Source organism: Pseudophryne corroboree, chromosome 1 (genome assembly GCF_028390025.1).
Source record: "Pseudophryne corroboree isolate aPseCor3 chromosome 1, aPseCor3.hap2, whole genome shotgun sequence".
NCBI classification, from domain to species: domain Eukaryota; kingdom Metazoa; phylum Chordata; class Amphibia; order Anura; family Myobatrachidae; genus Pseudophryne; species Pseudophryne corroboree.
In genome coordinates, this window is record NC_086444.1 from 237,441,890 (window position 1) to 237,466,776 (window position 24,887).

Consider the following 24,887-nt stretch of genomic DNA (forward strand, 5'->3'; position numbering starts at 1 on the left):
GCAGGAAGATGTCACTGATACCCCTTTCACATGTCCAATGCCGGATCCCACCCGGGAATTGGAAATGGGTCCTTCCCAGGTGGGCTCCGGCATTGGAGCCTCAGCGCTGGCTTCCCGACCCGGCAATATGCCGGCCCAGTTGCCATAGCGGAGGGGGGCAAAGCCGGCAGCGCCTCTCCCTATGTAGTAAACGGGTTCCATCGACCCAGGAACCCATTTACACTGCCACTGACCCGGTATTCAACCCGGGAATTCTTCCAGGCCCCTTTCACATCGCACAGTGACCCGTGTCGATACCGGTTTATTTTTGCAATGTGAAAGAGGTACCAGAGGGGCATGAGAAGTCCCTACATTAGCAGGAAATGCAGTAAAATACATACTGTAAAACCTGAACAGTACTCCAACTGGAACTTATTGTTGTAAAGGCAGCCTAATCGCATACAAACATCCTTGAACAGTCCGGCAGCTTTCTGGCGGCAGGATCGCATAGGATACATCGTATGCAGACCTTTTACATACGATGTATTGTATGCGACCTCAGCCAAGGCTGCCGGTACAATATATCTATAGTGCAGTACTTCCGATCTAGGGACTCCAATCTGATGTGCACGGGACCGCGTATCGGATTGGAGGTAACACACATGCAATTTGCCAGTTTTCATATGATTTACCGGCTCGAAACTTCAGAATCCGATTAAATTGGGCAAAATCGCATTAATGAATGGGCACCATAACTCTTGAATAATTACAACTGAATTTAAAGTAATGAGCAACATTAAACACCATTCATAAAAAAATAAGATTTTACTCACCGGTAAATCTATTTCTCGTAGTCCGTAGTGTATGCTGGGAACTCAGTAAGGACCATGGGGAATAGCGGCTCCGCAGGAGACTGGGCACAACTAAAGAAAGCTTTAGGACTACCTGGTGTGCACTGGCTCCTCCCACTATGACCCTCCTCCAGACCTCAGTTAGGATACTGTGCCCGGAAGAGCTGACACAATAAAGAAGGATTTTGAATCCCGGGTAAGACTCATACACCAGCCACACCAATCACACCGTATAACTCGTGATATTATACCCAGTTAACAGTATGAAATATAACTGAGCCTCACTAACAGATGGCTCATAACAATAACCCTTTAGTTAGGCAATAACTATATACAAGTATTGCAGACAATCCGCACTTGGGATGGGCGCCCAGCATCCACTACGGACTACGAGAAATAGATTTACCGGTGAGTAAAATCTTATTTTCTCTGACGTCCTAGTGGATGCTGGGAACTCCGAAAGGACCATGGGGATTATACCAAAGCTCCCAAACGGGCGGGAGAGTGCGGATGACTCTGCAGCACCGAATGAGCAAACTCAAGGTCCTCCTCAGCCAGGGTATCAAACTTGTAGACTCTTGCAAAGATGTTTGAACCCGACCAAGTAACAGCTCGGCAAAGTTGTAAAGCAGAGACCCCTTGGGCAGCCGCCCAAAAAGAGCCCACTTTCCTCGTGGAATGGGCTTTTACAGATTTAGGATGCGGCAGCCCAGCCGCAGAATGTGCAAGTTGAATCGTGCTATAGATCCAGCGAGCAATAGTCTGCTTAGAAGCAGGAGCACCCAGCTTGTTGGGTGCACACAGGATAAATAGCGAGTCAGTTTTCCTGACTCCAGCCGTCCTGGAAACATAGATTTTCAGGGCCCTGACTACGTCCAGTAACTTGGAGTCCTCCAAGTCCCCCGTAGCCGCAGGCACCACAATAGGTTGGTTCACATGAAAAGCTGATACCACCTTAGGAAGGAATTGGGAACGAGTCCTCAATTCCGCCCTATCCATATGAAAATCAGATAAGGGCTTTTGCATGACAAAGCCGCCAATTCTGATACACGCCTGGCCGACGCCAAGGCCAACAGCATGACCACTTTCCACGTGAGGTATTTTAGCTCTACGGATTTAAGTGGCTCAACCCAATGCGACTTCAGGAATCCAACCTCACGTTGAGATCCCACGGTGCCACTAGAGGCACAAACGAAGGCTGAATATGCAGCACTCCCTTAACAAAAGTCTGAACTTCAGGCAGTGAAGCCAGTTCTTTTTGGAAGAAAATGTACAGAGCCGAAATCTGGACCTTAATGGAACCCAATTTTAGGCCCATAGTCACTCCTGACTGTAGGAAGTGCAGAAATCGACCCAGTTGAAATTCCTCCGTTGGGGCCTTCCTGGCCTCACACCAAGCAACATATTTTCGCCATATGCGGTGATAATATTTTGCGATCACATCTTTCCTAGCCTTAATCAGCGTAGGAATGACTTCCTCCGGAATGCCTTTTTCCTTTAGGATCCGGTGTTCAACCGCCATGCCGTCAAACACAGCCGTGGTAAGTCTCGAAACAGGTAGGGCCAGTGCTGCAGCAGGTCCTGTCTGAGCGGCAGAGGCCATGGGTCCTCTGAGATCATTTCTTGAAGTTCTGGGTACCAAGCTCTTCTTGGCCAATCCGGAACCACGAGTATAGTTCTTACTCCTCTCATTATTCTCAGTACCTTGGGTATGAGAGGCAGAGGAGGGAACACATACCAGAGCGTCCACAGCTATCGCCTGAGGGTCCCTTGACCTGGCGCAATATCTTTTTAGCTTTTTGTTGAGGCGGGACGCCATCATGTCCACCAGTGGCCTTTCCCAATGGTGTACAATCATTTTAAAGACTTCTGGATGAAGTCCCCACTCTCCCGGGTGGAGGTCGTGCCTGCTGAGAAAGTCTGCTTCCCAGTTGTCCACTCCGGGAATGAACACTGCTGACAGTGCTAACACATGATTTTCCGCCCATCGGAAAAACCTTGTGGCTTCTGCCATCGCCATCCTGCTTCTTGTGCCGCCCTGCTGGTTTACAAGGGCGACCGCCGTGATGTTGTCTGACTGGATCAGCACCGGCTGGTGTTGAAGCAGGGGTCTAGCCTGACTTGGGGCATTGTGAATGGCCCTTAGTCCCAGAATATTTTTTGTGTAGGGAAGTCTCCTAACTTGACCATAGTCCTTGGAAGTTTCTTCCCTGTGTGACTGCTCCACAGCCTCGAAGGCTGGCATCCATGGTCACCAGGACCCAGTCCTGTATGCCAAATCTGCGGCCCTCTAGAAGATGAGCACTCTGCAGCCACCACAACAGCGACACCCTGGCTCTTGGAGTTATCAGCCGATGCATCTGAAGATGCAACCCGGACCACTTGTCCAACAGATCCCACTGGAAGATCCTTGCATGGAACCTGCCGAATTGAATTTCTTAGTAAGAAGCTACCATCTTTCCCAGGACTCGCGTGCATTGATGCACCGACACCTGTATTTGTATTAGGAGGTCTCTGACTAGAGATGACAACTCCATGGCCTTCTCCTCTGGGAGAAACTTTTTTCCTGTTCCGTGTCCAGAACCATACCCAGGAACAGTAGACGCGTCGTAGGAACCAGCTGCGACTTTGGACTATTCAGAATCCAGCCGTGCTGTTGTAGCACTTCCCGAGATAGTGCTACTCCGACGAACAACTGCTCCCTGGACCTCGCCTTTATAAGGAGATCGTCCAAGTACGGGATAATTATAACTCCTTTTTTTTTTGAAGGAGTATCATTTCGGCCATTACCTTGGTAAATACCCTCGGTGCCGGGGACAGACCAACGGCAACGTCTGGAATTGGTAATTACAGTCCTGTACCACAATTTTGAGGTACTCCTGGTGAGGAGGGTAAATGGGGACATGCAGGTAAGCATCCTTGATGTCCAGTGATACCATGTAATCCCCTTCGCCCAGGCTTGCAATAACCGCCCTGAGCGATTCCAATTTGAACTTGAACCTTCGTATATAAGTGTTCAAGGATTTCAATTTTAGAATGGGTCTCACCGAACAGTCTGGTTTCGGTACCACAAACATTGTGGAATAGTAACCCCAGCCTTGTTGAAGGAGGGGTACCTTGATTATCACCTGCTGGAAGTACAGCTTGTGAATTGCCGCCAGTACTACCACCCCTCAAGGGCAGCAGGCAAGGCTGATTTGAGGTAACGGCGAGGGGGAGTCGCCTCGAACTCCAGCTTGTATCCCTGTGATACTACTTGCAGAATCCAGGGATCCACCTGTGAGCGAGCCCACTGGTCGCTGAAGTTCCCGAGACGCGCCCCCACCGCACCTGGCTCCACCTGTGGAGCCCCAGCGTCATGCGGTGGACTCAGAGGAAGCGGGGGAAGATTTTTGATCCTGGGAACTGGCTGTCTGGTGCAGCTTTTTCCCTCTTCCCTTGTCTCTGTGCAGAAGGGAAGCGCCTTTGACCCGCTTGCTTTTCTGAAGCCGAAAGGACTGTATCTTATAATACGGTGCTTTCTTAGGCTGTGAGGAAACTTGAGGTAAATTATTATTTATTTATTTTTTCTTCCCAGCTGTTGCTGTGGATACGAGGTCTCAGAGACCACCCCCAAACAATTCCTCACCCTTATAAGGCAGAATCTTCATGTGCCTTCTAAAGTCAGCATGGCCTGTCCACTGCCGGGTCCCTAATACCCTCCTGGCAGAATGGACATTGCATTAATTCTGGATGCCAGCCGGCAAATATCCCTCTGTGCATCCCTCATATATAAGACGACGTCTTTAATATGCTCTATGGTTAGCAAAATAGTATCTCTGTCCAGACAGGGTAATAGACCACGCTGCAGCAGCACTATCCATGCTGAGGCAATTGCAGGTCTCAGTATAGTACCTCAGTGTGTATATACAGACTTCAGGATAGCCCCTGCTTTTTATCAGCAGGCTCCTTCAAAGTGGCCGTATCCTTAGACGGCAGTGCCACCTTTTTTGACAAACGTGTGAGCGCCTTATCCACACCTAGGGGATATCTCCCAACGTGACCTATCCTCTGGCGGGAAAGGGTACGCCATCAGTAACTTTTTAGAAATTACCAGTTTCTTATCGGGGGAACCCACGCTTCTTCACACACTTCATTCACTCATCTGATGGGGGAACAAATAAAACACTGGCTGCTTTTTCTCCCCAAACATAAAACCCCTTTTTTAGTGGTACCTGGGTTAATGTCAGAAATGTGTAACACATTTATTTTTATTGCCGAGATCATGCAACGGATGTTCCTAGTGGATTGTGTATATGTCTCAACCTCGTCGACACTGGAGTCCGACTCCGTGTCGACATCTGTGTCTGCCATCTGAGGTAGCGGGCGTTTTTGAGCCCCTGATGGCCTTTGAGACGCCTGGGCAGGCGCGGGCTGAGAAGCCGGCTGTCCCACAGCTGTTACGTCATCCAGCCTTTTATGTAAGGAGTTGACACGGTCGGTTAATACCTTCCACCTATCCATCCACTCTGGTGTCGGCCCCACAGGGGGCGACATCACATTTATCGGCATCTGCTCCGCCTCCACATAAGCCTCCTCATCAACCATGTCGACACAGCCGTACCGACACACCGCACACACAGGGAATGCTCTGACTGAGGACAGGACCCCACAAAGTCCTTTGGGAAGACAGAGAGAGAGTATGCCAGCACACACCAGAGCGCTATATAATGCAGGGATTCACACTACCCACAGTGGATTTTCCCCTTATAGCTGCTATAATACACAGATTTGCGCCTAAATTTAGTGCCCCCCTCTCTTTTTAACCCTTTGAGCCTGAAAACTACAGGGGAGAGCCTGGGGAGCTGTCTTCCAGCTGCACTGTGAAGAGAAAATGGCGCCAGTGTGCTGAGGGAGATAGCCCCACCCCTTTTTCTGCGGACTTTCTCCCGCTTTTTTATGGATCCTGGCAGGGGTATTTTACACATATATAGCCTCTAGGACTATATATTGTGTTATTTTGCCAGACAAGGTGTAAATATTGCTGCTCAGGGCGCCCACCCCCAGCGCCCTGCACCCATCAGTGACCGGAGTGTGAGGTGTGCATGAGGAGCAATGGCGCACAGCTGCAGTGCTGTGCGCTACCTTGTTGAAGACCGAAGTCTTCTGCCGCCGATTTTCCGGACCATCTTCTTGCTTCTGGCTCTGTAAGGGGGACGGCGGCGCGGCTCTGGGACCGGACGATCGAAGTCGGGCCCTGTGTTCGATCCCTCTGGAGCTAATGGTGTCCAGTAGCCTAAGAAGCCCAAGCTAGCTGCAAGCAGGTAGGTTCGCTTCTTCTCCCCTTAGTCCCTCGTAGCAGTGAGTCTGTTGCCAGCAGATCTCACTGAAAATAAAAAACCTAAAATAAACTCTCTTTCTAGGAGCTCAGGAGAGCCCCTAGTGTGCATCCAGCTCAGCCGGGCACAAGATTCTAACTGAGGTCTGGAGGAGGGTCATAGTGGGAGGAGCCAGTGCACACCAGGTAGTCCTAAAGCTTTCTTTAGTTGTGCCCAGTCTCCTGCGGAGCCGCTATTCCCCATGGTCCTTACGGAGTTCCCAGCATCCACTAGGACGTCAGAAAAGAAGAACGCCGATTTTACATTAATCCAAAAAAAAAAACGAGTAACAGTTGTGAGATCATGCAGAAGCATAAATGTAGGCAAGAAGTGACATTTAACTTCAGTCCGATGTTTGCTATCGTGTGTCTAACTACAAGATCAGACAGTCACTAGTCTAAAAACAGGAAAATCAGATTAAGTCCCACAGCCTACAGAAATGATATCATCACGCTGCATTTCCCCTGTGGAACTGACACTTATCTCAAATGACTTCCTCTATTAGTTGGTCAAGGCTGCAGTTTCACATTTGTTATGTTAGTATCATATTTTCCTGCCAGCTGGTAACAAAAAGGAAATACACATACAAGATTATGCGTCATCATAAGTAGATTTTGCATTTATTCAAATGTCAAACTCTTGTGAAAGAGAATATGCAATAGAACTCTCCTGAAGAGGACTGGATGGAATGAGGCACTCAGGCATGTGAGCCACAATGTGGCATCCCGACTTCAAGGAAAGAATATAATCTGGTATAAAATGTGTATGCTAAAATTGTGAGAGGGCATGCTAGTATGTATTTCCACTACAGCTGGCGCACCATAGGTTGTCTAACCTTGGTCTAGAACCAACTCTAATGGGTCCGGTCAGATGCGGTGCCGAAGATAGAGCAATGAGAAAACAGGTAGCTGATATAAGTGGGGGAAATGTATTAAACCTTCTACAGAGTAGACAAGTGGGAAGTTGCCAGGATTAAAAACTGCCTGGGATCCTGGCTTTGGAATACCTTTTCAGGATAGTTGGAAGATGCATATTAATGCAGTTCACTGACTATAAGTTAAAGTCAGAGGCACAGAATTATTGTATTTCTCTATCGTCCTAGTGGATGCTGGGGTTCCTGAAAGGACCATGGGGAATAGCGGCTCCGCAGGAGACAGGGCACAAAAAGTAAAGCTTTAGGATCAGGTGGTGTGCACTGGCTCCTCCCCCTATGACCCTCCTCCAAGCCAGTTAGATTTTGTGCCCGGCCGAGAAGGGTGCAATCTAGGTGGCTCTCCTAAAGAGCTGCTTAGGAAAGTTTAGCTTAGGTTTTTTATTTTACAGTGAGTCCTGCTGGCAACAGGATCACTGCAACGAGGGACTTAGGGGAGAAGAAGTGAACTCACCTGCGTGCAGGATGGATTGGCTTCTTGGCTACTGGACATCAGCTCCAGAGGGACGATCACAGGTACAGCCTGGATGGTCACCGGAGCCTTGCCGCCGGCCCCCTTGCAGATGCTGAAGTAGGAAGGTCCAGAATCGGCGGCAGAAGACTCCTCAGTCTTCTAAAGGTAGCGCACAGCACTGCAGCTGTGCGCCATTTTCCTCTCAGCACACTTCACACGGCAGTCACTGAGGGTGCAGGGCGCTGGGAGGGGGGCGCCCTGGGAGGCAAATGAATACCTATTTTGGCTAAAAATACCTCACATATAGCCTCCGGAGGCTATATGGAGATATTTAACCCCTGCCAGAATCCGTTAAGAGCGGGAGACGAGGCCGCCGAAAAAGGGGCGGGGCCTATCTCCTCAGCACACAGCGCCATTTTCCCTCACAGAAATGCTGGAGGGAAGGCTCCCAGGCTCTCCCCTGCACTGCACTACAGAAACAGGGTTAAAACAGAGAGGGGGGGCACTAATTTGGCGATATGCTTATATATATATTAAGATGCTATAAGGGAAAACACTTATAAGGTTGTCCCTATATAATTATAGCGTTTTTGGTGTGTGCTGGCAAACTCTCCCTCTGTCTCTCCAAAGGGCTAGTGGGTCCTGTCCTCTATCAGAGCATTCCCTGTGTGTGTGCTGTGTGTCGGTACGTGTGTGTCGACAGGTAGGAGGACGATGTTGGTGAGGAGGCGGGGCAATTGCCTGTAATGGTGATGTCACTCTCTAGGGAGTCGACACCGGAATGGATGGCTTATTTAGGAAATTACGTGATAATGTCAACACGCTGCAAGGTCGGTTGACGACATGAGACGGCCGACAAACAATTAGTACGGTCCAGACGTCTCAAAAACACCGTCAAGGGTTTTAAAACGCCCGTTTACTTTAGTCGGTCGACACAGACACAGACAGGGACACTGAATCCAGTGTCGACGGTGAATAAACAAACGTATTCCTTATTAGGGCCACACGTTAAAGGCAATGAAGGAGGTGTTACGTATTTCTGATACTACAAGTACCACAAAAGAGGGTATTATGTGGGATGTGAAAAAACTACCATAGTTTTTCCTGAATCAGATAAATTAAATAAAGTGTGTGATGATGCGTGGGTTCCCCCCGATAGAAAATTATGGGCGGTATACCCTTTCCCGCCAGAAGTTAGGGTGCGTTGGGAAACACCCCTTAAGGTGGATAAGGCGCTCACACGCTTATCAAAACAAGTGGCGGTACCGTCTATAGATAGGGCCATCCTCAAGGACCAGCTGACAAGGCTGGAAAATATAATAAAAAGTATATACACACATACTGGTGTTATACTGCGGCCAGCGATCGCCTCAGCCTGGATGTGCAGAGCTAGGGTGGCTTGGTCGGATTCCCTGACTAAAAATATTGATACCCTTGACAGGGACAGTATTTTATTGACTATAGAGCATTTCTATATATGCGAGATGCACAGAGGGATATTTGCACTCTGGCATCATGAATAAACGCGATGTCCATAACTGCCAGAAGATGTTATGGACACGACAGTGGTCAGGTGATGCAGATTCCAAACGGCACAGTATGGCCGTATAAAGGAAGAGGACTTGTTTGGGGTCGGTCCATCGGACCTGGTGGTCACGGCAACTGCTGGAAAATCCACCGTTTTTTACCCTAAGTCACATCTCTGCAGAAAAAGACACCGTCTTTTCAGCCTCAGTCCTCTCGTCCCTATAAGATCATATCTGCCCAGGGATAGAGGAAAGGGAAGAAGACTGCAACAGGCAGCCTATTCCCAGGAACAGAAGCGTTCCACCGCGTCTGACAAGTTCTCAGCATGGCGCTGAGACCGTACAGGACCCCTGGATCCTACAAGTAGTATCCCGGGGGTACAGATGGGAATGTCGAGACGTTTCCCCTTCGCAGGCTCCTGAAGTCTGCTTTACCAAGTCTCCCTCCGACAAGGAGGTAGTATGGAAAAAAATTCACAAGCTGTGTTCCCAGCAGGTGACAATTAAATTACCCCTCCTACTACAGAAAAGGGGTATTATTCCACACTATATTGTGGTACTGAAGCCAGAAGGCTAGGTGAGACTTATTCTAAAAAAATTTTTTTGAACACTTCCAAAGGTTCAAATTAAGATGAAGTCACTCAGAGCAGTGATAACGAACCAAGGGGACTATATAGTGTCCCGGGACATCAGGGATGCTTACCTCTATGTCCCAAATTTGCCCTTCTCACTAAGGGTACCTCAGGTTCGTGGTGCAGAACTGTCACTATCAGTTTCAGACGCTGCCGTTTGGATTGTCCACGGCACCCCGGGGTCTTTACCAAGGTAATGGCCGAATTGATGATTCTTCTTCGAAGAAAAGGCGTCTTAATTATCCCTTACTTGGACGATCTCCTGATAGGGGCATAGTCCAGGGAACAGTTGGAGGTCGGAGTAGCACTATCTCGGATACTGCTACAATCAGCACGGGTGGATTCTAAATATTCCAAAATCGCAGCTGATCCCGACGACACGTCTGCTGTGCCTAGGGATGATTCTGGACACAGTCCAGAAAAAGGTGTTTCTCCCGGAAGAGAAAGCCAGGGAGTTATCCGAGCAAGTCAGGAACCTCCTAAAAACAGTGCATCATTGCACAAGGGTCCTGGTAAAAATGGTGGCTTCCTACGAAGCAATTCCATTCGGCAGATTTCACGTAAGAACTTTTCAGTGGGATCTGCTGGACAAATGGTCCGGATCGCATCTTCAGATGCATCAGCGGATAACCCAATATCCAAGGACAAGGGTGTCTCTCCTGTGGTGGTTATAGAGTGCTCATCTTCTAGAGGGCCGCAGATTCGGCATTCAGGATTGGATGCTGGTAACCACGGAGCCCAGCCTGAGAGGCTGGGGAGCAGTCACACAAGGGAAAAATTTCCAGGGAGTGTGATCAAGTATGGAGACTTTTCTCCACATAAATATACTGGAGCTAAGGGTAAATTTATAATGCTCTAAGCTTAGCAAGACCTCTGCTTCAAGGTCAGCCGGTATTGATCCAGTGGGAAAAACATCACGGCAGTCGCCCACGTAAACAGACAGGGCGACACAAGAAGCAGGAGGGCAATGGCAGAAACTGCAAGGACTTTTCGCTGGGCGGAAAATCATGTGATAACACTGTCAGCAGTTTTTCATCCCGGGAATGGAAACTGGGAAGCAGACTTCCTCAGCACGACCTCCACCCGGGAGAGTGGAAACTTCATTGAGAAGTTTTTTCCACATGATTGTAAACCGTTGGGAAATACCAAAGGTGGACATGATGGCGTCCCGTCTGAACAAAAAACGGGACAGGTATTGCGCCAGGTCAAGGGACCCTCAGGCAATAGATGTGGACGTTCTGGTAACACCGTGGGTGTACCAGTCGGTGTATGTGTTCCCTCCTCTGCTTCTCATACCTAAGGTGCTGAGAATTATAAGACGTAGAGGAGTAAGAACTATACTCATGGCTCCGGATTGGCCAAGAAGGACTTGGTACCCGGAACTTCAAGAGATGCTTACAGAGGTCTTATGGCCTCTGCCGCTAAGAAGGGACTTGCTTCAGCAAGTACCATGTCTGTTCCAAGACTTACCGCAGCTGCGTTTGTCGGCATGGCGATGGAAAGCCGGATCCTAAGGGAAAAAAGGCATTCCGGAAGAGGTCATTCCTACCCTGGTCAAAGCCAGAAAGGAGGTGACCGCACAACATTATCACCACGTGTGGCGAAAATTTGTTGCGTGGTGTGAGGCCAGGAAGGCCCCACAAAGAAATTTCAACTCGGTCGTTTCCTGCATTTCCTGCAAACAGGAGTGTCTATGGGCCTCAAATTGGGGTCCATTAAGGTTCAAATTCGGCCCTGTAAATTTTCTTCCAGAAAGAATTGGCTTCAGTTCCTGAAGTCCAGAAGTTTGTCAAGGGAGTATTGCATATACAAACCCCTTTTTTGTGCCTCCAGTGGCACTGTGGGATCTCAACGTAGTTCTGGGATTTCTCAAATCACATTGGTTTAAAACCAGTCAAATATGTGGATTTGCAGCATCTCACATAAAAAGTGACCATGCTCTTGGCCCTGGCCTGGACCAGGCGAGTGTCAAATTGGTGGTTTTTTCTCAAAAAAGCCCATATCTGTTTGTCCATTCGGACAGGGCAGAGCTGCGGACTCGTCCCCAGTTCTCTCCCTAAGGTGGTGTCAGTGTTTCACCTGAACCAGCTTATTGTGGTGCCTTGCACCTACTAGGGACTTGGAGGACTCCAAGTTGCTAGAAGTTGTCAGGGCCCTGAAAATATATTCCAGGACAGCTGGAGTCAGAAAATCTGACTCGCTGTTTATACTGTATGCACCCAACAAGTTGGGTGCGCCTGCTTCTAAGCAGTCGATTGCTCGTTGGATTTGTAACACAATTCAACTTGCACATTCTGAGGCAGGCCTGCCACAGTCTAAATCGGTTAAGGCCCATTCCACAAGGAAGGTGGGCTCATCTTGGGCGGCTGCCCGAGAGGTCTCGGCATTACAACTCTGCCGAGCAGCTACGTGGTCAGGGGAGAACACGTTTGTAAGATTCTACAAATTTGATATCCTGGCAAAAGAGGACCTGGGGTTCTCTCATTCGGTGCTGCAGAGTCATCCGCACTCTCCCGCCCGTTTGGGAGCTTTGGTATAATCCCCATGGTCCTTTCAGGAACCCCAGCATCCACTAGGACGATAGAGAAAATAAGAATTTACTTACCGATAATTCTATTTCTCGGAGTCCGTAGTGGATGCTGGGCGCCCATCCCAAGTGCGGATTATCTGCAATACTTGTACATAGTTACAAAAATCGGGTTATTATTGTTGTGAGCCATCTTTTCAGAGGCTCCGCTGTTCTCATACTGTTAACTGGGTTTAGATCACAAGTTGTACGGTGTGATTGGTGTGGCTGGTATGAGTCTTACCCGGGATTCAAAATTCCTCCCTTATTGTGTACGCTCGTCCGGGCACAGTACCTAACTGGCTTGGAGGAGGGTCATAGGGGGAGGAGCCAGTGCACACCACCTGATCCTAAAGCTTTACTTTTTGTGCCCTGTCTCCTGCGGAGCCGCTATTCCCCATGGTCCTTTCAGGAACCCCAGCATCCACTACGGACTCCGAGAAATAGAATTATCCGTAAGTAAATTCTTATTATTCCTGATAAAATTGGTTTGGATGGTGCATTGGCCTTTGTGTGGAATACATCCTTCATTCATGCAACTCAACATCTTAAAGGAAACCCTAACATAAATAAAACATCTTCTGAAGTCACTTAGGCAAAAAGTGGGGTGGAGTCTCGGGATCATAAATAAAAAAAAACGCATGACAGGTCTGTGGTATTTTTTCCTCTATGGGCTCTGTCACACCTTCCCATGTTTTAGCACATTTTTCAGACACTAAGGGGGAGATTCATTTTTTTTTGCGTGGCTGCGAGTAATGGGCATCCAAAAGAGCAAATTAATTGTTGCTGCTGATGGGCAAAGTATCCACAGGTGCCCAATATTTCTGCTTCGACCTTCCTGAGGTGGCGAGCAGAAATTGGACAAAAAAAAAAAAAAAAAAGTCCATTTTGTGGGCACCCTAACAGCAGTTTGAGCTCCCTAACCAGTACATTAGACTGATTTAGCCGATTCATGCAGCTAAACACTATGGGGCAGATTTATTAAGCCTGGTGAAGTGATAGTGGAAGGTGAAAAAGGACCATCCAGTCAGCTCCTAACTGTAATTTTTCAAACCCAGCCTGTGACATGGCAGTAAGGATCTGATTGGCTGGTCCTTTTTCACCTTCCACTTTATCACTTCCCCCAGCTTAATAAATCTGCCCCTATATTCTTGGATGCAACAAGAACAATAAGTAATGGGCGCCGAAAAACAACTGAATAGCTCTTTCAGGCACCCATTACTTAGTGTGTAAAAAAAATAATTTTAATTTCCCCCCAAAACCTGAAAAAAAACACATTTAAAATAGCAAGTATGACGTTTCTCAGAGTTAGGTGGGAATTAATAGCAAGTTTGACGTTTCTCAGAGTTAGGGGGAATTAATAGCAAGTATGACGTTTTTCAGAGTTGGGGGGAATAGCAAGTATGACGTTTCTCAGAGTTAGGTGGGAATTAATAGCAATTTTGACGTTTCTCAGAGTTAGGGGGAATTAATAGCAAGTATGACGTTTTTCAGAGTTGGGGGGAATAGCAAGTATGACGTTTCTCAGAGTTAGGGGGAATTAATAGCAAGTATGACGTTTCTCAGAGTTGGGGGGAATAGCAAGTATGACGTTTCTCAGAGTTAGGGGGGAATTAATAGCAAGTATGACGTTTTTCAGAGTTGGGGGGAATAGCAAGTATGACGTTTCTCAGAGTTAGGTGGGAATTAATAGCAAGTTTGACGTTTCTCAGAGTTAGGGGGAATTAATAGCAAGTATGACGTTTTTCAGAGTTGGGGGGGAATAGCAAGTATGACGTTTCTCAGAGTTAGGTGGGAATTAATAGCAAGTTTGACGTTTCTCAGAGTTAGGGGGAATTAATAGCAAGTATGACGTTTCTCAGAGTTGGGGGGAATAGCAAGTATGACGTTTCTCAGAGTTAGGGGGGAATTAATAGCAAGTAAAAAGTGAAAAAAGAGAAAAGTACATGGAAAACGTCTACAAAACACATCTCGCACACCCATGTGTTTACCTGCAGGTGTGTAAATTAACTTTTCCAGGAAGGGCCTATTGTTACTTTGCAATATGATCACTACTAATTACATATTCAGATTTTGCACATAATAAAAAAAGGTTAACAAGACTACAACGGTGTTTGATACATGCAGAACACTTGCCACAGCACTGAATAAATTGTATTTGGTGGCTACAGGATGGGAGATTGTCACCTTCAATTACACAGATGGACAAATCAGAGTGAATTACAATCCGACTGAGTGAATTAGGAGAAAGCTCAGGACTGCGGTTAATCAATTGGAAGATTTTTGTCTGCATTTTGGATTTCTGTGGGAAGAGGAAGGAACACATGTTGCAGAGAAAGCTGTAGACATCTCTGCAGACCATGTATGTACTGATTTGGGAAGTCTATTATAATAAAGTTATCTCTGCTAATCAGATCTTGCCATTATGTTTGCAGTGTTATTACTATAGATTTAGAAGGCGCCAGTGCTCTGCAGCACCGGACAGTGTGGAAAACAGGGGCATACAAGGTAGACAAACGAATGCATAAAGGAAAACAAAAAGGTAGGGAAGTAACATAGTACTGTGTGAGTGATGTGTATCGAAAGAGATTCTTACTGATAAGCATCAGGTGTGCTCAAAATGCAGCCCTCCAGCTGTGGTGGAACTACACACCCCAGCATGCCCTGCCAGTTTTAGCACTCCCTAACTACAATATTAAAAATATTAATACTAACCGCATTTTAGCACTTATACCAAATAACTCCAAAATTTCTGATCCCAGAAACAGGACAAGGGGGCGTGCATCTGCCATGAAGGTGGAAGGCGCAGGGGGGGCAAGGCATATTGGGAATAAACACCCATTCAGAAGAGCAGCGGTGTTACACAGCAGGACAGAACTGTCCTTCCCAGGAAGGCAGGACATAGCGCTCAAACTAAGGCAGGATCATCGCACCTAACTAATACAAACATACCAGCAATAGTTCCTGTTAACAATGTTCCTTTCTGCCGTTGATAGAGATATTGCAGAAAGTCTTTCTTATAAACAAAGACAAAAAGGTGTAGCTGACACCAGCACAAGGTGAAGGAAGACATTTCTGGGCTAAGCTAGTAGTCATTACAATAGAGCCTTTGGGCGGAATTTAAATGTTATTCCCGCCAGCAGCCACTAGGAGGACAAACAGAGCTACTCAAATGTAGTTACGGTCGGGCGCGATCAGCTGCCGGAATCTACATTTCACTTCACACCCGCTGGGGGTGGAGAGCTGAAATGTGTGAAAAGTGATCCGTTAGACGACCAAACTGCACTTCTCCCGATCGCGCCCATTAGTTTAATTGCGTTTAGCCGCTTTACAAGCGGTCAGCGAGATAAGAGTCATCAATTGTATATCGCCCCCTGCGATCTCCCTTCACTTTAGAAGGGAGATCGGGGGCGATAACATTTGAATTCCCCCGCTTTGAATTTATTTGAGACAACCAGGGGGATATTTAATAAAACCTTCTAAAGAGGACAAATGGAGATGATGCGCATAGAAACCAATCACATTCTAGTTTAATTTATGAAGTACATGCTATAAAATGGACAGTCCCCACTTGGACACTTATTAGTGGCATTCTTATGGATAAGTACAGGTCCCTGCCCTACTTATGGTGTAACCATGCATGCCTGGTAGGTATTGTACATATATGTTTTCATGACACCTACCTCTAGAACACTGCTGGGTCAGCCTCTGATTTCTACTTTGTTTTTTTCAGACGTACCACTATCCACTGTGTCCACATAAGCCTCAAAATGCCACGCAACCCGAGATACCTGGCATGAGTGAGCAGCCAGGTCCTGTGCAACTCTAACGTCGGGCATCTTCTTTTACCAAAAACGCGTCTTAGTCACAACACAATGTTCAGATGTTGTCCCACCAGAAGCCACTAGAGGGTGCCCAAATGGAGCAATTCAATTAATGCTCCTTTGGAGCATGATGGCTGTCGGAGTCTGTATTTCAGCTCACGCCCCGCAGGATGACCAGGCTCTTTTTGTGGTCGCACCCAGCACTTTGGTTGGGTTTACTCACCAGACCATTATGAGCGTGATCAGTGTGAAAATCGCAGATGCACTACACAGCATTCCTGACCTTACTCTGGACTCAGGAACTGCCCATCTTGCAACTCAGACACTTGAATGGCAGCATTACCATTGCTGAATCTTCAGCACACAGTCCAGTTGTATATATTCAAAGATCAAACTGGTCAGAGCTGAAGAGTTACTAGGCTCAAACTGACAACCCTCAGCCTAGGACTTCAGTTTGTGTCTTCCACTGTGACAGTTAGATGGGCTTCATCGGGGTATTCCCATGCACCAGATTCGTTCTTGAACCCTTTGCTGCAATCCCTATTTTTGCCACTTTTTTTACTCCTATTACTCCAGGTTCAAGGTCAGTAACTTCAAACTTTGCTTTCTTCCAGGAGACTTTACATTCTGGAAGTATACTTTTTTTCAAATCCAAAAACTATAATACACAGGTTTCTAGAAAGTGTCTCCGCAACGGAAAATGCAACGCTTAAACTCAATAGGGGGAATTCAATTGTGCCGCACGCCCCCGGGCATTCTCTAGTAATGGTTGTCTATAAGAGCAATTCAACTGTTGCTCTGATCAGACGCCTATTAGCATTTAATGCGGCTGAAAGCAGTGTGTTTAGTCATGCAAATCGGTTTGGGCAATTAAACTACGGACTTTTCACTTTTTTCTCGCACCTCCGGAGGCTGCAAGAAAAAAAAAAAAAAGAAAAGAAAAAGGGGCCGCAGCTAATGGGCGCCTGATCGAAACAATTGAATTACTCTTCTAGACGTCCCCCAAGCAGGGGGCAAGCAAAGCAAATTAATTCCTCCCATTGAGCAGCATGGACAGTATAATGGTTACCATTACCACCTCAAAGCACTGATGTTGTGAGTTTTAGTCTCAATATGGCCCTACAGTGCTAACGGCAGACTGGGGGCAGGGCAGGACGCAGGACACAGGGGCAGGTAGGGGTTTCCTGCACACGTGAAACTGTGCACAGTCCCAAAAAGGGGCCTGGCTGGTTGGGGAGGGGTCATGGCCTAGTGACAAATCCCCAATTCATCACACTTTGGGGCGTGCCCACCACTTATAGGGGGTCATTCCGAGTTGATCGCTCGCTAGCTAGTTTTAGCAGCCGTGCAAACGCTATGCCGCCGCCCACTGGGAGTGTATTTTAGCTTAGCAGGAGTGCGAACGGTTGCATCGCAGAGCGGCTACAAAAATTGTGTGTGTAGTTTCAGAGTAGCTCTAAACCTACTCAGCGCTTGCAATCACTTCAGACTATTCCGTTACGGATTTGCCGCCACAAACCCGCCCAGCATTCGGCCAGCCACGCCTGCGTTTTTCCGCACACTCCCTGAAAACGGTCAGTTGCCACCCAGAAACGCCCACTTCATGTCAGTCACTCTGCGGCAAGCAGTGCGACTGAAATGCATCGCTAGACCCTGTACAAAACTACATCGTTCGTAGTGCCCGTGCGCATTGCGCCGCATGCGCAGAACTGCTGTTTTTAAGCCTGATAACAGCGCTACGAACAAATTCAGCTAGTGATCAACTCTGAATGACCCCCATGGAGGTGGGGAAGCTCCATACAGGGTGCATTTTGAAACATCAAAATCAGGCAGAGCACTGCGCCCTGTTAAAACAGCGTGAACACTAGCCCTAAGTATGCAAAGTTTGTATAGTCTCCCCATGCTTGCGTGGGTTTTCTCCCACAATACCACCCCCCACAAATAGACACACAAACACTGGTAGGTTAATTGTCTCCCAACAAAATTGACCCTAGTGTAATATGTGTACATGTGGTAGTGCCCGATGTGAATGGCCAAATATGCTCTGTAAAGCTCTGCAGAATAAGCGTACACTATAAATAACTGCCAATAAATAATAATGAATGGGAACTGTGCAAATAAATGTAAAGACAGGATTGTCGTACATTTCCAAATAGATGTAGGCCTGCTTTCACCTTTCCTCTATACCACTACTTTGTGGTTTGTTTTTTTCTTCTTACAAATAGGAGATTTACATTGTTAAGGCATCAAACTTATAGAACTTTGCAAAAGTGTTTGAACCTGACCAGGTAGCTGCTCGGCAAAGCTGTAAAGCCGAGACGCCTCGGGCAGCCGCCCAAGAAGAGGCCACCTTCCTAGTGGAATGGGCCTTTACCGAATTTGGTAACGGCAATCCTGCCGTAGAATGAGCCTGCTGAATCGTGTTACAGATCCAGCGAGCAATAGTCTGCTTCGAAGCAGGAGCGCCAACTTTGTTGGCTGCATACAGGACAAACAGTGCTTCTGTTTTCCTAACTCGAGCCGTAAGGCCCTGACTACATCCAGGGACTTGGAATCCTCCAAGTCACTCGTAGCCACAGGCACCACAATAGGTTGGTTCATATGAAATGAAGAAACCACCTTAGGCAAAAATTGAGGACGAGTCCTCAACTCTGCTCTATCCACATGGAAAGTCAAATAGGGGCTCTTGTGAGACAAGGCCGCCAACTCGGACACCTGCCATGCAGATGCCAAGGCCAACAACATGACCACCTTCCAAGTGAGAAATTTCAATTCAACCGTTTGAAGAGGTTCAAACCAGTGAGACTTCAGGAACCGTAACACCACGTTAAGGTCCCAAGGTGCCACTGGGGGCACAAAAGGATGCTGGATGTGCAGTACTCCCTTTACAAAAAAGTCTGGACTTCTGGGAGAGAAGCCAATTCCTTCTGAAAGAAAATAGATAGGGCCGAAATCTGTACCTTAATGGAGCCTAATTTTAGGCCTATATCCACTCCTGTCTGTACAAAGTGGAGAAAACGGCCCAGATGGAAATCTTCCGTAGTAGCATTCTTGGCTTCACACCAAGAAACATACTTCCTCCAGATACGGTGATAATGTTTTGCCGTCACCTCCTTCCTAGCCTTTATCAGAGTAGGGATGACTTCCTCCGGAATCTTTCCCAGCTAGGATTCGGCGATCAACCGCCATGCCATCAAACGTAACCGCGGTAAGTCTTGGAACACGCAGGGCCCCTGTTGTAACAGGTCCTCCTTGAGAGGAAGAGGCCATGGATCTTCTGTGAGCATCTCCTGAAGATCTGAATACCAGGCCCTTCGAGACCAATCTGGAACAATGAGTATTGTTTTCACCCTTTTTTGTCTTATGATTCTCAATATTTTTGAGATGAGAGGAAGAGGGGGGGGGGGAGGGGGAACACATAGACCGACTGAAAACCCAAGGTGTCACCAAGACGTCCACTGCTACTGCCTGAGGGTCCCTTGACCTGGCACAATACCTCCGAAGCTTCTTGTAGAGGTGTGACGCCCTCATGTCTATGTGAGGAATTCCCCAAAGACTTGTTATCTCTGTAAAAACTTCTTGATGAAGTCCCCACTCTCCTGGATGGAGATCTTGTCTGCTGAGGAAGTCTGCTTCCCAGTTGTTTACTCCCGGAATGAAGACCGCTGACAGAGCGCTTACGTGATTTTCCGCCCAGCGAAGAATCCTGGCGGCATCCGCCATTGCCACTCTGCTCCTTGTCCCACCTTGGCGGTTTACATGAGCCACGGCTCTGACGTTGTCTGATTGAATCAGAACCGGTAGATCGCGAAGAAGATCCTCCGCTTGTCGTAGGCCGTTGTATATGGCCCTCAATTCCAGTACGTTGATGTGTAGACAAGCCTCCTGGCTTGACCATAGCCCCTGAAAATTTCTTCCTTGTGTGACTGCTCCCCATCCTCGGAGGCTCGCATCCGCGGTCACCAGAACCCAGTCCAGAATGCCGAACCTGCAACCCTCTAGAAGGTGAGCACTTAGCAGCCACCACAGGAGAGACACCCTGGCCCGGGGGGGACATGCTTATCTTCTGATGTATTAGTAGATGGGACCCGGACCACTTGTCCAGGAGGTCCCACTGAAAAGTCCTTGCATGAAACCTGCCGAAGGGGATGGCCTCGTAGGCTGCCACCATTTTCCCCAGAACTCGAGTGCATTGATGAACAGACACTCTTTTTGGGTTTAGCAAGTCTCTGACCATGTTCTGGAGGTCCTGGGTATTTTCCATCGGGAGAAAAACCCTCTTCTGTTCCGTGTACAGAATCATGCCTAGGAATGATAGTAGAGTCGTTGGAATCAACTGTGATTTTGGCAGATTTAGGATCCAGCCGTGTTGCTGCAGCACTCTCAGGGAGAGTGACACGCTCTTCTGCAATTGATCTCTCAATCTTGCCTTTATCAGGAGATCGTCCAAGTATGGGATAATTGAGACTCCCTGCCTGCGCAGGAGCACCATCATCTCCGCCATCACCTTGGTGAAAATCCTCGGGGCCGTGGAAAGCCCAAACGGCAACGTCTGAAACTGGTTATGACAGTCCTGTACAGCGAATCTGAGGTACGCCTGATGAGGAGGCTATATGGGGACATGAAGGTATGCATCCTTTATGTCGAGTGACACCATAAAATCCCCCCTTCCAGACTGGAGATCACAGCCCGGAGCGATTCCATCTTGAATTTGAAAACTCTCAAGTACAGGTTTAGGGATTTTATTTTTAAAATGGGTCTGACCGAACCATCCGGCTTCGGGACCACGAACAGGGTCGAATAGTACCCTTTCCCCTGTTCGACTAAGGGAACCTTGACAATCACTTGCTGTTGATACAGCTTTTGAATTGCAGCGAACACTACTTCCCTCTCTGGGGGAGATGCTGGCAAGGCCGACTTGAAAAATCGGCGAGGGGGCACCTCTTTGAATTCCAGTTTGTAGCCTTGGAATACAATATCCATCACCCAAGGATCCACGTCTGACAGAATCCAGACCTGGCTGAAGAGTTGAAGACGTGCCCCCACCGGTGCGGACTCCCTCAGTGCAGCCCCAGCGTCAAGCGGTGGATTTAGTAGAAGTCGGGGAGGACTTCCTGGGAACTAGCCGGAGCAGGCATTCTTTTCCCTCTACCCTTACCTCTGGCGAGGAAAGATGAGCCCCGACCTCTTCTGGACTTACGCGACCGAAAGGACTGCATCTGATACTGTGGAGGAGTTTTCTTTTGCTGTGGGGGAACAAAAGGCAAAAAGGTAGATTTACCCTCGGTAGCTGTGGCAACCAGGTCCGCGAGACCTTCCCCAAATAAAACTTCCTTTGTATGGCAAAACCTCCATATGTTTCTTTGAGTCGGCATCACCCGTCCATTGGCGAGTCCACAGGGCGCGCCTAGCAGAAACCGCCATAGCGTTGGCTCTCGACCCCAGCAGCCCAACGTCTTTGAGCATCCCTCATATATATAAGACTGCGTCTTTAATGTGGCCTAAGGTTAATAAAATGGTATCCCTATCTACGGTATCAAGGTCAGCTGACAAGGTATCTGTCCAAGCTGCAACTGCACTACACACCCATGCCGTTGCTATTGCCGGTCTGAGCAAAGCACCTGTATGCACATAAATAGACTTTAAAGTAGTTTCCTGCCTGCGATCAGCAGGATCTTTGAGGGCTGCCGTGTCCGGAGACGGTAGCGCCACTTTCTTGGACAGGCGTGTTAAAGCCTTGTCCACCCTGGGTGAGGATTCCCAACGTACCCTGTCCCGTGCAGGGAAAGGATATGCCATAAGAATCCTCTTGGGAATCTGCAGTTTTTTATCAGGAGTTTCCCAAGCCTTTTCAAATAACTCGTTAAGCTCATGGGATGGGGGAAAGGTTACCTCAGGTTTCTTTTCCTTATACATGCGCACCCTCGTGTCAGGGATCGAGGGGTCATCTGTGATATGCAAAACCTCTTTTATTGCAATAATCATATAATGAATACTTTTTGCCACCCTCGGGTGCAACCTCGCTTCATCGTAGTCGACACTGGAGTCAGAGTCCGTGTCGATATCCGTGATAGGGGACGTTTTTGAGACCCAGAAGGGCCCGGTGACCCAGCCGAAGCCGTGGATTGACTCCCTGCTCTTTCCCTGGACTCTGCTTTGTCCAATCTCTTATGTAATAAGGTCACATTTGCATTTAAAACATTCCACGTCCATCCAATCATGAGTCGGCGTTGCGGACGGCGACACCACAATCATCTGCTCCACCTCCTCCTTAGCTGAGCCTTCCGCATCAGACATGCCGACACACTCGTACCGACACCCCCACAGACACAGGGATATAGTTATAAGGAGACAGTTCCCAAATAATGCCCTTTGGAGAGACAGAGAGAGTGTATGCCAGCACACACCCAGCGCCAGCTGACACTGGAAAATAATGTCCCAGATAACAGCACTTTTATATTAGATTACTGTGTAATACGCTCACTGCGCCTTACAAGTGCCCCCCCCCCCCTCCTCTTTTCAGCCCTGTGTCACTGTGTTCAGCAGGGGAGAGACCGGGGAGCCAGCTTCTCTGCAGATCTCTGTGGAGAAAATGGCGCTGGTTAGTGCTGAGGGACCAAGCTCCGCCCCCTCCGCCCCGCTCAAAATATTTCAAACTGGCGGGGGATATAAAGAATTACTGCTTCCGCAGTGTCTATGCCAGATACAGAGGTTTTATTGCTGCCCCGGGCGCCCCCCCTGCGCCCTGCACCCATTAGTGCCCGCTAGTGTGTGTAGTGTGTGTGTGGGAGCAATGGCGCGCAGCGCTTACCTCAGTGAAGATTTGAAGTCTTCTTTTCTTCTTATACTCACCCGGCTTCTATCTTCCGGCTCTGCGAGGAGGACGGCGGCGCGGCTCTGGGACGAACGGCAGGGGGAGACCCGCGTTCCGACTCCCTCTGTAGCTAATGGTGTCCAGTAGCCTAAGAAGCAGAGCCTATCACTTAAGTAGGTCTGCTTCTCTCTCCTAAGCCCCACGATGCAGGGAGCCTGTTGCCAGCAGGGCTCCCTGAAAATAAAAAAACCTAACAAAATTTTTTTTTTCAGAGAAACTCAGGAGAGCTCCCCTGTAGTGCACCCAGTCTCCTCTGGGCACAGGATCTAACTGAGGTCTGGAGGAGGGGAATAGAGGGAGGAGCCAGTTCACACCCATCTAAAGTCTTAGAGTGCCCATGTCTCCTGCAGAGCCCGTCTATACCCCATGGTCCTTACGGAGTCCCCAGCATCCTCTAGGACGTAAGAGAAATAAAAATATATGAAAAAAGTACACCTGACATACCTTGCTACATCAAGTGTGGGCACAATTACCTTTCAAACCCAATCCAGCAGGTGGTGCTTTAGTGGGCTTTAGGTGTTTGATATTTACTAAATAATGCCAGATGAGACTGGAAAATGTGCAATATTATGCATTTAGGGGCTGAGACGGAAGTATTCACGGACGCTTGTCCATCTGGCTATGGACGTCTGCTTACTACATTATACTAATGCGAGAATCTGCCGGTGTATATACATGTTAGTGTTCACTCTAGGAATTTTTTAGGGCAGGGTGCTGATCACGGGTAGGGCACATTTTTCATTCGGGAGGGCACATTTTTCGTTCGGGAGGGCACATTTTTCGTTCGGGAGGGCACATTTTTCAGTTAGAAGGGCAAAATTAGGTACATACTATAATGCTTGGTCCTCCCATTCCCACATGATAAAGAATGGGCAGTGCGCGCCAAAGGCGAAAATTTAGGGGCGTTGTTTTTCGTGGGGTTAGGGGCATGGCCACATAATAGTGGCAATTCACATTACACCACACAATAGTGCAGCTAATACACACTGCACCAGGTAGAACCTCCTATACACACTGCGACAGGTAGAGCACGTTATACATATTGCGCCAGGCAGAGCACATTCTACACTTTGCGCCAGGCAGAGCACTGAGACACACTGCACCAGGTAGAGAGCACTGAGACACACTGCACCAGGTAGAGAGCACCGAGAAACACTGCACCAGGTAGAGAGCACCGAGAAACACTGCACCAGGTAGAGAGCACCGAGAAACATTGCACCAGGTACAGAGCACCGAGAAACATTGCACCAGGTACAGAGCACCGAGAAACATTGCACCAGGTACAGAGCACCGAGAAACATTGCACCAGGTAGAGAGCACCGAGAAACATTGCACCAGGTAGAGAGCACCGAGAAACATTGCACCAGGTAGAGAGCACCGAGAAACATTGCACCAGGTAGAGAGCACCGAGAAACATTGCACCAGGTACAGAGCACCGAGAAACATTGCACCAGGTAGAGAGCACCGAGAAACATTGCACCAGGTAGAGAGCACCGAGAAACATTGCACCAGGTAGAGAGCACTGAGAAACATTGCACCAGGTAGAGAGCAGCGAGAAACATTGCACCAGGTAGAGAGCACTGAGAAACATTGCACCAGGTAGAAAGCACTGAGACACATTGGAGGAGGAGGGGGGGGGGGTAGATGGTTCCGCACACACATAAGACAAGGGGTAGTGGGGCCACACACAGGGGGTTGGGGGGGCAGGAGGGCACAAGGTGTCACACACACGGGGGGGGGGGGGGGCGCACAAACCAGGGTGAGGGGGGTAAAGTGTGCCACACACAAAGGCTGGGGGTAAATGGGGTCACATGCAGGGGGTGGGGGCAGGATATGGCAATGCATTAAAATACATGTTCATTATTATGTGTATCTACTTACTCACACTCTGGC

At 48.2% G+C, this 24,887-nt stretch overlaps 1 protein-coding gene across 5 annotated transcripts in view; it reads right to left on the reverse strand.

Annotated features, from left to right (window-relative positions):
• TRIM36 (tripartite motif containing 36) overlaps positions 1-24,887 on the reverse strand; it is a 173,587-nt gene that overhangs the window by 116,016 nt on the left and 32,684 nt on the right. The gene's annotated exons all lie outside the window — the stretch shown is intronic.